Consider the following 6,450-nt stretch of genomic DNA (forward strand, 5'->3'; position numbering starts at 1 on the left):
TTGATGTATACAGAGAAGAGAGTCGGTCCAAGAATTGAACCCTGTGGCACCCCTTAGAGACTGCCAGAGGTCCGGACAGCAGACCCTCCTATTTGACACACTGAACTCTATCAGAGAAGTAGTTGGTGAACCAGGCGAGGCAATCATTTGAGAAACCAAGGCTGTCGAGGAGGATGTGGTGATTGACAGAGTTGAAAGCCTTGGCCAGATCAATGACTATGGCTGCACAGTAATGTTTCTTATCGATGGCGGTTAAGATATTGTTTAGGACCTTGAGCGTGGCTGAGGTGCACCCATGACCAGCTCTGAAATCAGATTGCATAACAGAAGGTATGGTGAGATTCGAAATGGTCGGTAATCTGTTTGTTGACTTGGCTTTCGAAGACCTTAGAAAGGCATGCTAGGATAGATATAGATAGGTCTGTAGCAGTTTGGGTCAAGAGTGCCGTCCCCCCTTTGAAGAGGGGGATGACCGCAGCTGCTTTCCAATCTTTGGGAATCTCAGATGACACGCAAGGGGTTGAACAGGCTAGTAATAGGGGTGGCAACAATTTCGGCAGATCATTTTAGAAATTAAGGGTCCGGATTGTCTAGCCCGGCTGATTTGTAGAGGTCCAGATTTTGCAGCTCTTTCAGAACATCAGCTGAACAGATTTGGGAGAAGGAGAAATGGGGAATATATGCATTTTCATGGAACAACTTCATTTCAATAATACAATTTACCTTTTTCAAAATCGTTGTCACGTGGTTAATAATAAAAATCTGAAGTAAAATATTAAAATCTCTAAATTAAAATTAATCTAAGGCAAGAGCACCAACCTCTGCTATATGGACACATTGATACTGTCACGCCTTGGTCATAGTATTTTGTGTTTTCGTTATATATTTGGTCAGGCCAGGGTGTGACATGGGTTTATTTTGTTGTGTTTCGTATTGGGGTTTTGTAGGCATTGGGATTGCGGCTGAGTAGGGGTGTAGCATAGGTTTGGCTGCCTGAGGTGGTTCTCAATCAGAGTCAGGTGATTCTCGTTGTCTCTGATTGGGAACCATATTTAGGTAGCCGGGGTTTCACTGTGTATTTTGTGGGTGATTGTTCTTGTCTCTGTGTAGTGTTCACCAGATAGGCTGTAATTAGGTTTTTTCACGTTCCGTTTGTTGTTTTGTATTTATTTAGTTATTCCATGTATCGCTATATTCTTCATTAAAGAACATGAGTAACCACCACGCTGCATTTCGGTCCGACTCTCCTTCAACAGACGAACGCCGTTACAGATACACTGTGATCAATCTTCAACTAAAGCCGACAAATAAAAACAGTATAAAATATCCTGATGAAAATTCTGTCTCTTTCAATCACATTCATCTCTCTACTCCACCTGTCTGACTTCCTTTCTATCTTTCTTGACTTGAGCTATTGCTAGTGAAGTGCAACATTGTTTTAAATCATCAACTGGGTCCAGCCTGAATTTGTCACTCTAGGGAACTTGCAACATTGTATCAACTAGCGTTTTTCGGGCACTCTGAGTTTCCCACACCAGTGAGCTCAGGAAAGCTGTTATTTTTAGGAAGTTTTCGCTGGATATATGGAATCATCAGATCAATATATGTTGCTCTTTCACACCGAGGCTTGGTGTTGGAAAGATTTTTCAACTACTGAGGAACTATCATTGCCAATGGATGTAAAATAACAGACTTTGTTGATTTACTGTGTGAGGAAAACATTATTGAGAAGCTCATCTTATTAGTGGTGGACATGGGGAGTTATGTCAACCAGAAATCAGACATTGCCTCATACTAGTACATTGGAGTATGGCTAGATGGTATAATGTCCTTCTCTCAGTGTAACGGATGTGAAACGGCTAGCTTGTTAGTGGTGGTGCGCGCTAAATAGCGTTTCAATCGGTGACGTCACTTGCTCTGAGACCTTCAAGTAGTGGTTCACCTTGCTCTGCAAGGGCCGTGGCTTTTGTGGAGCGATGGGTAACGATGCTTCGTGGGTGACTGTTGTTGATGTGTGCAGAGGGTCCCTGGTTCGTGCCTGGGTATGGGCGAGTGGACGGTCTAAAGTTATACTGTTACATCAGCACATATCAAAGCTACAGGCTAAGGTTAAATCTAGACTTGGTTTCCTCTATCGTAATCGCTTCTCTTTCACCCCAGGGGCCAAACTAACCCTGATTGAAATGACCATCCTACCCATGCTAGATTACGGAGACGTAATTTATAGATCGGCAGGTAAGGGTGCTCTCGAGCGGCAAGATGTTCTTTACCATTCGGCTATCAGATTTGCCACCAATGCTCCTTATAGGACACATCACTCCACTCTATACTGGTCATCTCTGTATACCCATCGCAAGACCCACTGTTTGATGATTATTTATACAATTATCTGAGATACCTACTGCAGCCTTCATCCACTACATACAACACCCGTTCTGTCAGTCGCATTCTGTTAAAGGTCCCCAAAACACACACAACCCTGGGTCACCCCTCTTTTCAGTTTGCTGCAGCTAGCAACTGGAACGAGATGCAAAAAACACTCAAACTGGACAGTTTTATCTCTTCATTCAAAGACTCAATCATGCACACTCTTGCTGACACTTGTGGCTGCTTCGCGTGATATATTGTTGTCTCTACCTTCTTGCCCTTTGTGCTGTTATCTGTGCCCAATAGTGTGTGTGTGTGTACCATGTTTTGTGCTGCTACCATGTTGTGCACCTGCCATGTTGTGTTGCTACTGTGTTGTTGTCTGTCATGTGTTGCTGCCTTGCTGCGTTGTTGTCTTTGTCTCTCTTTATGTAGTGTTGTGGTGTCTCTTGTCATGATGTGTGTTTTGTCCTTTTTTCTTCTTTTTTCATCCCAACCCTGTTCCCGGCAGGTGGCCTAATTTGTTTTGAATAATAGTTCAATAAGAATCACATTAAAAAATTGCAATTTTCAGACTTTTGTATGCAGCAGGCCTACTTCTGTGTGTGCTCAGGCGCACACACTCCCTCAACATTATCAGGACAGAGAAACCAGACTGTAATGAATTTCCTCCTCTTCTTTCGAAGAGGAGAGGCGAAACGGATCAGAGGACCAATACGCGGCGTGGTAATTGTCCATGGTTCCTTTTTAATGCGTTAAGGTACACATGAACAACTGACTACAAAAAACAAGAAATGTGAAAACTCAAAACAGTCCTATCTGGTGCAAAGACAGAGACAGGAACAATCACCCACAAACACACAGTGAAACCCAGGCTACCTAAGTATGATTCTCAATCAGAGACAACCAATGACACCTGCCTCTGATTGAGAACCATACTAGACCGAAACATAGAAATTCCCAAAACCTAGAAAAACAAACATAGACTGCCCACCCAACTCACGCCCTGACCATACTAACTAAATACAAAACACAGGAAATAAAGGTCAGAACGTGACACAGACATTGTTAAAGCATTCCAGCAAGGGAAACGGCGCCCCTCTGTCTCAGTATGTGTAGACAACGTACCTGATGCTGTCTGGACCATAAGAGTCAGAATTGGAAAAGATAGTTAGCGGGTGATCAGTGCACTGTCAGGATACTGGATTGCCCTAAAGTAAATGGATGTTTCGCCAAAATTACATAATTACTTCTGTCTAAATAAAATCATTCAAAATACTTGACCAGGGAGGATGACTTAGCCAACACTCCCGACCTCGATAATCACCAAACCTCAGTGGGAAAGACCAAAATATCATGAGTGCATTATAACTGCGGTATTGCTGCAAATACTGCGTCCACAATAACACTATTTTTACTGCAGTTTAAAAGCTAGCTTTTTGTATGGGATATATCCAGTGGAAACGTCATAAAAACACTTGTCTGTCCTGAGCTCACTGACACAGGAGACTCTGAGCACCCGGAATAGGCAAGTTGATAAAAATGTCAAATGTGCTTGCGACAGCTTCCGGCGAACCCAGTGAATATGTATTACAATGTTGCACTTCACTAGCAATAGCTCAAGTTAAGACAGATAGAAAGGGAAGTAGACAGGCAGAGTCGAGAGATGAATGTGATTGAAAGAACCATAATATGTTCTACTGTTTTTATTTGTTGGCTTTAGGCCTATGTATTTTACTTATTTGACCATATACGTTATAGCCCTACTGCTGCATTGGCCATCTCTGAGTTATATTCTTTTATTTCTTTAGCCAACAATGGACCACAGTGTATCAATGTGTCCATATTAGGCTGGTTCTCTCGGCTTAGTTGAATTTTAACTTTTTGATTTTTATCATTTGACTTCAGATTTATATGATTAACCACGTGACAATGATTTTGAAACATTATTATTGAAATGAAACTATTCCACGAAAATACGCATATAAAAATAATCATAACTGGCACACAGATCGGTTGAAATGGTAAATTAAATTGTGAGCTTCCACAAACTTGAAACTCAGGAACTGTGTCACGTTCAGACCTTTATTTCCTTTGTTTTGTCGTTATTTAGTATGGTCAGGGCGTGAGTTGGGGTGGGCAGTCTGTTTGTTTTTCTATGATTTTGGGATTTCTATGTTTCGGCCTAGTATGGTTCTCAATCAGAGGCAGGTGTCATTAGTTTTCTCTGATTGAGAATCATACTTAAGTAGCCTGGGTTTCACTGTTTGTTTGTGGGTGATTGTCTATGTTAGTTGCTTGTGTCAGCACAGTTCTTATGACAGCTTCACGGTCGTTATTTGTTGTTTTTGTACAGTTTACTTCGTGTTTTTCGTAATCTATTAAATGATGCATTCACACCACGCTGCGCTTTGGTCCGCTTCTTATGATGATCGTGACAAACTGCCTATGGTCTTTACTATTACATCCATTTAAAAATGGTGAACCCGTAAGTAAGCCTGTGCACACATAGGAGGTCCTGTGAAAAAAATGTGCCACCTATGGAAGTCAAAGGTCATTCCAACTGATTCATTCTGGTGCATGCCCTGTGTTTGATTTATGTGGCCTTGCAGTCGTGGGTGAACAGAGAGTGCAGTAGGGGACTAAGCACACACCCCTGATGTGTTGTTGCCCACCCTAACCGCCTGAGGATGTCCTGCCAGGAAGTCTAGGATCTAGTTGCAGAAGGTGTTCAGTCCCAGGGTCCTGCGCTTGGGGGGGACTATGGCGTTGAATTCCTGAGCTGTATGTAGTCAATGAACAGCATTATTACATAGGTATTTTGTCCAGATGGGTGAGGGCAGTGTTGGTTGCAATAGAGATTACATCATCTGTGGATCTGTTAGGGCGGTATGCGAATTGGAGTGAACGGGTCCAGGGTGAGGGTGTTGATGTGAGCCATGACCAGCCTATCATGGCTACAGATGTGAGTGCGTTCTTGGGCACAAGACTATGGTGGTCTGCTTGAAACAGATTGTGTACTAAATTTGTTTATTAATTTTTTCTTTTCATTGTCACATACACTGGATAGGTGCAGTGAAATGTGTTGTCTTACAGGGTCAGCCATAGGAATACAGCGCCCCCCGAGGCAAATTAGGGTTAAATGCATTGCTCGAAGGCACATCGACAGATTTTTCACCTTGTCAGCTCAGGTATTCGAACCAACAACCTTTTGGTTACAGGCCCAACACTCTAACCTCTAGGCTAGTCTCCCTAGGCCTAGGCAGAAGGACTGGCTCCCACATTAACAACTTTACAGGTTGGGCCTTCCGAGTGGAGCAGTGGTCTAAGGCACTGCATCGCAGTTGCTAGCTGTTCCATTAGAGATCCTGGTTCGAGTCCACGCTCTGTTGCGACTGGGAGACCCATGGGGCGGCACACAATTGGCCCAGCGTTGTCCGGGTTAGGGGAGGGTTTGGCCGACAGGGATGTCCTATTTGCTCTAGCGACTCCTGTGGCGGGCCGGGCACATGCACGGGCACATGCACGGTTGCCAGGTATACCAGGTGTTTCCTCCAACACATTGGCTGGCTTCCGGTTTAAGTGGGCATTGTGTCAAGAATCAGTGGTTGGGTCAAGAAGCTTGGTTGGGTCGTGTTTCGGAGGCTCTTGACCTTCGCCTCTCCCGAGTCCGTACAGGAATTGCAGCATTGAGACAAGACTGTCCAAGACTACCAATACCTTACCATGAAATTGGGGGAAAAAAAGGGTAAAAATAAATAAATAAATACATTAAAAATAAACAAACAATTATACAAAATTATAAAATTAAAATAACAAACAAAATAATGTTACAGGTTTGAAATTTCTGAGACTGACCCTGTACAGGCCAGGGCTTGCACGTGTGTCTGTGTGCCATAAAGGTCATTATGCCCTCTTAGAGGGCATAAAATGTTCTTATCTAATTTCTCAATATCATATGCATCTACTTTTCTCTCATTTTCAGAATCTGTTTAGGTAGGGCATCATATTCAAATAATGTAAACAAATAAAGATAAATAAATAGCCTGAGCAAGGAGGATGTGTAAGTCTCCATGACAACGA

This window comes from Oncorhynchus keta, chromosome 6, assembly GCF_023373465.1.
Source record: "Oncorhynchus keta strain PuntledgeMale-10-30-2019 chromosome 6, Oket_V2, whole genome shotgun sequence".
Taxonomy (NCBI): domain Eukaryota; kingdom Metazoa; phylum Chordata; class Actinopteri; order Salmoniformes; family Salmonidae; genus Oncorhynchus; species Oncorhynchus keta.